This window comes from Nicotiana tabacum, chromosome 20, assembly GCF_000715075.1.
Source record: "Nicotiana tabacum cultivar K326 chromosome 20, ASM71507v2, whole genome shotgun sequence".
Classification (NCBI taxonomy): domain Eukaryota; kingdom Viridiplantae; phylum Streptophyta; class Magnoliopsida; order Solanales; family Solanaceae; genus Nicotiana; species Nicotiana tabacum.
This window is the reverse complement of record NC_134099.1, coordinates 107,427,877-107,439,135: the sequence shown is the minus strand read 5'-3', so window position 1 is coordinate 107,439,135 and position 11,259 is coordinate 107,427,877. Positions and strand designations below refer to the sequence as shown.

General features: G+C 35.1%; 1 pseudogene; it reads right to left on the bottom strand.

Annotated features, from left to right (window-relative positions):
* Positions 1-6,270: 6,270 nt before the first annotated feature.
* LOC107826216 (protein ECERIFERUM 2-like) lies at positions 6,271-10,688 on the bottom strand (annotated as a pseudogene).
* Positions 10,689-11,259: the final 571 nt, after the last annotated feature.

Sequence of the window (11,259 nt, the reverse complement as noted above, 5' to 3'; positions counted from 1 at the left end):
TTTCATTCAGTGTTTGATCCAGACAAAAATGAGGTAAATTTTAATAACTTAACCTAGGATTGGAGGAACGAGATTGTTGCTTTTTTGCAGTATGGTACCATCCCTGAAGACAAGAGAAAAGCTCTCACGCTTCGAAAAAAAGCTGCTCGATATTGTTTAAAGCAAGGCAATCTTTATCGAAAAATGTTCGGTGGTCCCTTAGCAAGATGCCTCGGGCCTTCTCAGACAGAATACGTAATGAAAGAAATACACGAGGGGCATTGTGGAAATCACGCCGGAGGAAGATCACTGGTAAGAACTATAATTAGGGCAGGTTATTATTGGCCCAAAATGGAAGAAGATGCGGAAAATTTCGTGGCTAAATGTGATAAATGCCAAAGGTACGGTAATAACATGCATAGACCTGCGGAGTTGTTACATCCGGTCATTGCACCGTGGCCTTTTATGAAATTGGGGATAGATATCGGGGGTCTGCTACCACAAGCAAAAGGACAGGTAAAATTCTTGCTCGTACTCACTGACTATTTTACTAAATGGGTGGAAGCAGGAGCATTCAAACAGGTGCGAGAAAAAGAAGTTAAAGATTTCATTTGGTGAAATATCATATGTCGATTCGGTGTGCTCAAGGAAATCGTGTGTGATAATGGCCCTCAATTTATTGGCGCACAAATCACAGAGTTATTTCAAAGTTAGTAGATTAAAAGGATTACATCTACACCTTATCATCCGGTGGGTAATGGACAAGCTGAGTCAACAAACAAAGTCATTATCAACAATTTAAAGAAGCGTTTGGAGGAATCCAAAGGTAATTGGCCAGAATTGTTACCTGGTGTTTTATGGGAATACCGTACAACAACAAAAATAAGTACGGGAGAAACACCATTTTCATTAGTTTATGGAGCTAAAGCTTTAATTCCAGTTGAGATAGGAGAGCCAAGCACAAGGTTTACACAAACATCAGAAGAGTCTAATAACGAAGAAATGCGCATAAATCTTGATCTACTCGAAGGAAAAAGAGAAGCTGCATTAATAAGAATGACAGCACAAAAGCAGGTCATAGAAAGATACTACAATCGAATAGCACGCCTAAGATTCTTCAAGATTGGGGACTTCGCGCTCAAAAAGGTTTTTCAATCTACGAAGGCAGGCAATGCGGGAAAATTAAGTCCAACCTGGGAAGGACCATACACGATTCATGATATCGCAGGGAAAGGAGCATACGAGCTGGAAACGATGGATGGCAAGATACTACCTTCACATTGGAATGTTGTTCACCTGAAGAGATACTATTTCTAAGGAATACCCATGGTCAGGTATCCATATTTTAAAATTTAATTTTTGAATTGTTAAAATTTTACTAACGATTATAGATGATAGGCAAAAAGCTAGCCCGTACTAAATGATGAATCACGACCTGCAAGGCACGTAGAATAAATTAAAATTCCCGGTCTAGGGTTACAACTATTCTGATAGAAATTCAGACGGGTTAAGCAGTCTTCATCTATAATCGCACCTCCTAGTCCCATATGTTTTTCCTTTTCAGGAAAGGGCCAAATGAGAGGATCAATCAAGTGCTCGAGGCTTCATAATTCAACGCTCAAACACTTGGGGGACTATATAATATACATAGACATGTGTATAAATAAGGCAAAGAAGATTGGGAAATAATCAAAGATCAAGCCTGATAAGCTCACTCATTAGTGAGTCAAGTACAGAGCAAAGTCACGAGCTAAGCCAAAGAAAAACCTTATCATAGTTAGGGTAAAGACAATGTACTGAAACAGGTTATAAGTAAAAACCTTGTATTCATTTTCTTTTTTGAAATCTGTTATAAGGAAAACAGTTGCGAGAAAGTTATAGAAGTAATTCAAATACATGTAAAGTGTTATTCAAAACTTGACAAAAGTTCAAATAAAAACTTGTCGAAGTTATTCGAAAAAATATGTGTATTCCTATTTCTTTTATAGTACATTAACACCATTATAAAGTTGAGACGTCTTCTTCATTAAGTGTCGAATATAAAAGGGCCCTCTTTTATAAAATTCATGATTAATTCAAGTAATCATGAAGTTAACCGAAGCATTTTTGAAGAATAACAATGCAAGTTATTCAGTAAGTCCTTAATAATAAAGGCAAAAATAAACAAAACAGAAGTTCAAACAACAACAGAAACTTCTTAATATTAAAAATTTTAGACTAAGTATGAACTTAGACATAAACTAGAAGTTGTTTATACAAAGTGCCCCATAAAAGGTCTGGGGACTTAACGTTTTCAACAAACCCTTAAAAATACCAAGGGTCACAATCACATACCACCAAAAGAAAAAAAGAAAAACACAAAGGAATTCAAACAACATAAACTTTTCACTGAGAAGATGAAGGGACTGAAGTAGGGTCATCAGCAGCAGCGGGCTCAACTTGTCTTGAAGGAGTGGGGATACCCGTATTATCTACAACATTTTTAGAAGCTTCAGCCACGAGAGAAGAAAAATCTTGGTTCTGCTGAGTCTTCTCAATAGTCTCTTTGATCTTGGCTAACTCAGATTCCAAGTTAAAATTCTCCTGGCTAACTTCAACGAGGGTATCATGGCGAGAATTTAAAAACGCCCAACTCACTTTAATGGCAGTTTTATATTTAGGGATCTCGTAATCTCTTTCCCAGTCAGCAATTTCATTTCTTAACTTTTCATTTTCAGCCAAGGTAGATTCATAAGAACTTTGAAGAGAAGCGTGGGAATTCTCTAAAGAGCAAACCTTATCAGAAGATACCCTGAGGTCTTTTTGAGTTTGAGTCAAATTTTGCACGAGTTCACCAGCATATGTTTCTTTTTCACTCAAGAGAGCTCTCAACTCTCTAATTTCTTCACTTGCCTTGGACAGTTGCTCGAAAAAAGAGGTTTCCAAATGAGCCTTTTCCTTACTTGCTTGATTTGAAGAAGCTTTTTCAACTGCCAACTCTGAAGTCAAAGCTCGTACCTGCTCCTCTAAGGTACTTTTTCTTTCTTCTAATGTTTCCACGTCGATCTGAAGACTTTCACATTGTTCCCTCCAATTATCTGCCTCCATTTGGTAATCACGCACTAACTGCTTTGAGAGGGTAATCCTTTTCATCATCTCTATGCCAATTAGATTGACCTAAGAAAAAAAAGAGGGAAAAAATGAGAATCCTGAAGATAGAAAAATGACAAAGTAAAGCTTGAAAAAGGAATACCTTTAAAGAAGCATGCACTATATCATTCATCAAGGTCACAGAACTATGGCTATCAAGCTTAGCCCTCTCAACTGGACTAATCAAAGGCTTTAGCCACACGTCAGTTTGACCTGATTTCCTTAAAAGGTTACCTTTAGCGGGGACTTCGATGGTAACTCGCCTCATAACACCACTCCTATTTGAAGAACCAACTTATGTGTAAGGAGCAGTTGAAGGAGGAGTAGTCGAGGGAGGAACTGTGGAAGCAGTCATAATATCTTGGGGAGGAACGGTAACAGCCACGACCGACAAAGGAGGAATCACGGGAACGGAAGTAGAAAAAGAAGCAAGAGGTGCTTTATCAAAAATCGGACCTAAATTTTTACCACCAAACCCGTGGCTAAAAAGTTGCTCAACCAAATCATGAGCAGCAACGGGAACTTCATCACCAGGGATCATCACCGGGGTTTCAATAGACTCGGTAAGATGAACAGAACGAGGGGGGATACTTCATCATCAGAAATGATTCGCCTACGAGCTTGTGGCCTTTTTACCAAGGAACCCCCATCTTCATCTTCTTCAGAGTCTTGGTCACTAGCAGCTTTCCTTTTCGATGAAGAACATAAAATTATCTCTTGGGCTCTTTTCAAGAAAATACGGGAAGCCACAACCGCCTCGGCACTAATCCCTCGAACAACAAATACTGATAAAAAGAAGGATTAAAATAAGTTCTGGGGAAAACAATAAAGAGTTAATTAAAAAAACAAAAAAAAACTCTTACCATGAGTTTTCACTTTCCAACCAAATCGTTGGGAAAGATTCTTCCAAGATCTACCCTCCATTGGGGTTGTATTCAATAACTTTCCTACCCAACCACGGAAGTTGGGAATTTTGTCAACAATTCCCATGGTTGCTGGAAAAGAAAAGGGAAATTAGAATAATGATCATCAAAATTGAAGAAAAAAGTACGAGAAGGTTATTAAAAAGAAAACTCACGTGCAAAATTCCACTTCTCGGGGAAGGGAACATTCCCATCACCCACTAAACCAACAGTGGGGGCAACAACAAACCTGGCATACCAACCACGGTCTCTGTCATCTTCTGGACAGACCAGAACTCTTTTTCTCCTTGCTACTAAAGTAAAAACACCTTGGCGGAAAAGTCTGGGAGAGTAAAGGTGAATTAAATGGGTAAAAGTGAAAGGCACACCGGCCATGTTAGTCAAGTGCCTCAAACAAGGCAACGACCCTCCACACTATAGGGCCAATTTGACTTAAGCAAACATCGAAAAAACGACAGAATTCGAGAATAACAGGATCAATAGCAGGTTCGAATCCTAATGTGAGAGGGTACGTATAAACAAAGGAAAATCCAACTAAATAAGAGGTGATCCTTTGATTCGCGTTGGGAATTATGATTGGAAAGTCATGACTCCAATGACAGTCTTTACGAACTAAAGAAATCAGACCCTCTGTGATCTGAGTTGGATAAATATCAGCATGATCTAAAGAGGACACTTGATTTCTCAGGGACTCGCTATCATTATAGAAAGATAGTTTAGCAAGAACTATTTCATCCACTATAGGTTCACGAACAGGCTCAGAGGGTTCCTTTCCTTTAGAAGAGGACCTTTGTGAAAGGGAGCCTCTGGTTCTAAAAAAAGGACTGGAACTAGACGAAGGAAGAGAAGAACCAAGTAGGGATGAAAACCCTAAATTACGAAGTCTACCTCCTCTTCTGCTCCTACTGGGGGCATTAGGGAAGTTATCAACTATGGGGACCCTTCTAGGGTTAGGATTTGATGAAGACATGATAGTACAAGGAAGAAGCAAACAAAAATTCAAGAATTGAATATTCAGAGAACTTTATGTGAGAAGGACAAAGGTGAAAACTATATTAAGAAGCAACCATCAAAGGAAAATGTGCGATGATGGAAAGGTCATAATGAAAACTGTCGGTTCGTGGTTAATGAAGCTGTAAAAGAGCCTTAAAAAGTGTTGCAAAGTCGCAGAACCAATAAAAAGGTGCCACATATAATAGGCATTAAATGGAAGTGACAATTGAAGCGTCGATTCTATCATAGTATTTATGGAGGCAAATATTCCCGCTTTAATAAAATCCACTTCCCAAATATTCAATTGTTGAATAAATGGCAAGTGCGAGGACTATCTGTATTGGGAAAAATTGGGTTTACATATTAAAGTGATTGGAAGATGATGTGTCATGACACAGAGGCTGGTCAAAGAGTGATGATTAGCAAAGAGGCACGAGTTGCAATAGATATGAGCAGAGGTACAAGTAAAGGCACGAGCAGTTGTTCAAAAGACTCAGCGCACGTGCTTATTTATACCCAAAAATCAAGAAGAATGAATCTGATAGCATAAGAGAGTACATATATAGTATTTAATAAGCATTAAATACTAAAAAACGTTAGAGAATCTGTATTAACTTACAATGATTATGTAACGTAGCATTTAATGTCTTTAATTGTCTATAATGGCCTTATTATGACAAAGGCAAAACGTATATCTTTGAGATAGCTATAAAAAGGAGAGAAGAGATCATTTGTAAGGACACACGAAAGATCATCTGAATACACTGATTTAATTTGTTTTCTTCTGCTTATCTGATTGTTAGCAAAAATCATTTCCTTTTGCTCATTTTTGATTATCAGTAACCCGAGTTCTTCTAAATTAAAGCTTTGACTGAAATCTCACTTTTTGGTTAAACAGAAGCTATTTTTATTCTGCTGCTCCAAAATTGCTTTGCTTTTGCTCAAAATTTTTTTTTTCTAAAAACTTGATCAAACACTTCAACTTAGATATAGTTGGATAATAATAGGTAAAAAGGAAGTAGATGAATGGATATTAGTTTGATAAAATGAATTTTATATTTCAATAATTAATTATAAATATATTATTATCAAAAAGTGCCTCTATGTTTTTATAAGGTTGCGTACACACTATCCTCCCTAGATTCCAGATCCTTCATTTGAGATTAAGCTGGGTTTGTTGCTGTTATGGTATATTATTATCAAAAATACAAAGTTTACATAAAGATCAAAATAGGAGAGGTGAGCATAATCTCGCAAACCACAAAGAAATTATCCAAAATTATAACAGTAGTACCAAATACAACTGGTTCCATTCTCCATCCTCAAACACATATGACATGGAGTAACTAAGAACTTTATTAAATGCTATTAATTTCAGAAGACGCCTAATTCCTCTCTCAACTCATATTTAAACCCTTCAATTTGATCCTCAGGCAAAACCAAATTCACTATCCTTCCATTCAAATTTTCAGGCCCTGCTAACACCAAAACAACACCAACCCCACTAATATTATAACTTGCAAAAATTGGTTTTTTACCCCTAAGTTCAAACCCATAAATATTTGCCTCTTCAAGATTCACAAATGTAAGATTTGCACCATACACAACAAAGTCTAATGTACCATTTTCTTTCTCCATTAATTCTTCAACAACTTTAGTCTCATCCACACTCTTTTCAGCTATCAATTTTGCCAATTCCAAAACATTTGACTTTGAAACCTTAACGTTATTAGCTTCAACTATGCTAATCACTTGACCATTGTTAGACACTTGAGTTATTTCTCTGTCACAAGAGTTGTCCCTACGTATAATTGTCACAATTCCAGGCTCTGCTGATTCCCCCTTACCTTAGCCAAAATTTTCCACATTGTAGCAGAAATTACATCAAAAGGCTTCACTTTAGCTGATTGTTTAGGTCCAAAAATCTTGGAAATGTGTTGGTTTAGTTGCTTTTCTGTAATGTGAAAAGAATGTGATATCATTTTGCAAGTGTTGGTGATTCTCCAATGATCACCAACTGGATCAACTCTCTTTATAGAATATGGCAAATTCTCAACTGTAGATAATAATGGATTATTGATGAATTTGTTGGTTCTTGAGTTGTTAAGAGACTGAGGTGGGAGTTGATGACCAGCCATGATTTGTGCCCAAATGTTGATGAATTTTGAAGCTGAAAATACATCTCCAAGAACATGAGCCCAGCTTAGCCCTATTGACATCCCTCCACATTTGAACCAAGTGAACTGGACACAAAAGATCCAATGTGAAAAAGAAGTAATCAAGTTACATAAGGTAATTACAGGCAAATTTCTATTATTATTATTATTATTATTATTATTATTATTATTATTATTATTAATCTGTAACCCGATAAAAATGAAACTTACATACTATAATAAGTGAAGATGTGTTGATCGCGTGTTTAAATAATCTTTACATTACAACAACAACAACAAACACAGTATAGTTACGTTCCACATTGGGGGTTGGGGGGTTGGGGAGGGTAGATAGTACGCAGAACTTACCTCTACAATAAATATGAAGAGGTTGTTTCCCGTAGATTCTCGGCACGAGAAAAAATAAAATTAGAGCAATAAATAATCTTTATATTATCGGTGCATATAACTTAAATGATGTTGTCTACAAAAACTAGAATTTTTAATTTGCAATTTAATAATAACAAAAGAAGTGGTGATAACTCATGATTTTGCATATGATTAATTACAAGGAAACTTTTGTCACGAAAAGATATTTAGGCTGATACTTCTTTGGAATATTCAGGAGATCAGGTAGATTCAGAAACCAAGTTTAATAAGTTAGGCAAGGCATTGGTACTCCCTCCGGTCCAAAATAAGTGACTTTTTGGTTTGTTTGTTTTTTTGTAGTCCAAAATAAGTAATATTTTCAGATTTCAAGAATGAATTAATTATTTTTTTTCTACATTGCCCTTGGAGTAATTAATGATGGAGTATGTGTTAGAAGTGTTTAATTGAAGAAATAGTAAAGGTTAATATGGTCAATTTTATTACTAATTAATGTTAAAAGGTGAATTTCTTAATATGTGTGAAAATAACCAAAAAATCACTTATTTTGGACCGGAGGAAGTAACTTGTAAATGCACATTAATGGTTTCATAAAAGCATATCATGGTACAAAGTACCAAATTCGAGATTGAAAAAAATAAGGGTCCAATCCAACTACTTTTGCCCCCGTACCAAATCAAAACTAAGGGCCATATTTCAATGTAGGGTTGGTCATATATTAATGAACTACTTACAAGCAAATAAAATTAAATATTGATATAAAAAAAAAGAGGAGACTTAATACTTTTGGTACTTCAATAAATACAAGGCTTATCTAGAGACAACAAGAGTCAATTCTTGATTTTTATATAAGATAAAATAAAAAGGGGTGTGACCTATTGGTCAATGAAGTGGTCTCAAATTCATATTCCAGTAGAGACAAACAAATTAGGTGATTTCTTTTTATCTATCTAAGCGTTGGCGGATAGAGTTACGTGGTATCTGTTACTAGTGAGAGATGACAGATATCCCGTGGAATTAGTTAAGGTGCGTGCAAGCTAGCCCGAACACCATGATCATAAAAAAAATTAAAAAGCTAAATCATGTCGTGGTCAATTTCGCACCCACCAAACTTCAGGCTGGTTGCCAAGGGGCAAGGGCGAAGACTAACAAAATTAAATTTGACTTTCATCTTGACTAATAAATACTCCTATACGAAGTTAATAACGTCCCATCCCATCTGTATTAAGAAAGATACCTACTCTCTAAAATAGGAAATTATCAGTCATAATACCATCAGCATGTTGTAGTAATCCAATGTTTATTCATGGTTTTATATGAAAGCTATTGACATTTTGCTCGCACATAATTTAATATTTTATAACCACGGTGAGTTTGATCCCTATTTTAATGGACTCATTAGAAATAAATGGCGGACCCTTTCTTTCATTGATAGTTACTAGAATAAATCTTAATATGCTGAAGAACGATAAAATCCACCACTTAATCATCAATAAAATAGAAGTCTAGTCTCTATCTGTCGATCCTACTTCACATCTTTAAAGTACTTCGTTTACTATATATCTCTGAATAATACGTTATTTTAGAGTGTAAAAAAAAATTAGTATAGCAATTGAATTAAATATAAAAATTAAAATCAAATAGCTAGCAATTAAGCCATTGCACAGTGAGGATAAGAGAGTGTTCCGTTGCAAATTTTTTATATTAGAAAAGCATTTATCATTAAAAGTATACCTTCTTAATTATTATTATTATTATTATTTCTCAATCTAACTCTTTCAACTAGTGCAGAATCTAGAATATTCGTATTCGTATTTAATTAATAATCAACATGCAAAGCTAACTGACAACTGTAAATCTAGAGAATTAAATATGGTACAGCAGTTCATGAAATAAATTCGTCGGACCTCCTCCATACAGTCACCACTAGGTTATCCGATCACGGAGCCTTAATTCAAGCTTGCGTTCATGTATCATTAATAATTGCATGCAATTTTCCCTTCTATACCAGACCAGCTGATTTACACACACGTAGTCACAGGCGGATACATAATTAAGATTTTTTGTATCGAACCCATTATATTTTTAAAATTATAATTTTATTATAATAAATTTTTATATATAAATTTATCTATCCCATCAAAAATATTAAGTTTAGATGAACCCGGTGACAAAAGTTTACACTGGCTCTGCGCGCACACAGAGATATACATACCGATCACAGGGAATATTCTTTGGAGCAAAATTTTGTCTCTTTAACCACCTTAACATCTTAAAAACCCCAATATATTTTTAGAAGAATTTAAGTTTTATGCGCTTGATGCTGTAAAAAAAAATTTATGCAATCAAGTCACTTAAAATAGTAATTACAAATAACTCTATTGAAGAAGCATTGACTCATAACCTAGAATGAATTGTAAATACTGTATATATTACACTAATAATGTAAAATTTAATAAAAGAGTCGATAATTATAACAGTTGAGCGACCGTGTTAGAACCATGGAACCCGGAAATGCCTAACACCTTCTCCCGGGTTAACAGAATTCCTTATTTAGAATTTCTGATTCGCGGAAGAGGAAGAAATCTTAGTTAATTACCTGAATGAACACAAGAGGTGCAAAGCCCAACTCAGGACCAAGAACTTGATCATAAACAAGCTGATCATTAACAGAAGAATCATTCATAGCCAGCCACTTCTCAATTGTTTTGCTACTCTTAGCTTCAATAATCCTAACACCACCGTCATTACATTTTATGAACGACCGGCCACCGCCGTCCTCCGACCTCCTAATCCTGCCGGAAGCCTCATAATATAGCTCAAGAAAATGAAACATGGGTTTTTTAAAGTCATATATATTCAAACCTTCAACTGCATCACTGTTGAAAAAATAAAGACCCTTAATGTAATGCAACTTCATGACTAAGTCCATGTTAGTAAATTCATGAACTTTATCCGCTCCGGTGATTTTCGCCGGTACGACGGACGACAACTTTACGTCGGAGATTAATTTCTCGACGTCCATTGATACCATGATAGAGATTAATTAAAGATAGAAATGGCAAGGACTAGAGAATGAAGACAACATTTTGTGGGAGGGTGCCAAAAAGGAAGAAAAGGGAGTGAATTTATAAATTAGAAGAGTAAATAAGCTAATGTGAAAGCGAAATAAAAAAGTACATGTCATTAAAAGGTAGGGGGGAAAGTTGGGAGTTTAGTAATAAATAAGGGGCCAATTTACTTAATTTTCTAGCCTTACCTATCTATGGGAATGCCAAGCAGCGAGCCCACAAGCAACCTTGATATTTGATAATGACTTTTATGCCTGCCCTCCTATCAATTGATACATCACTCTTTTCTTTTTACTTAATCTCAAATATAATAATATATTTTAATATTTAGTAACTATTTATTTTTAAACTCTTCATTTTATCATTAATAAGATGATATATCGTCACATAAATATTTTTAGCTTTTTTTAGACAATAAATTCAAAAATATTCTTTTTTATCTATATCTATATTATATTAAAAGCACGAAGCCCCTTAGCGAAATGTCATTCGCCTCTTTTACCCTTTAAAAATAAATTTCATATTGGAAAAAATCGTAATTAAATTAATTTCCTAATATTTAGGAGATTGAAATTAACTAAAAGTTTACTTACTAAATCTTTTTTTTTATTTGAACTATTA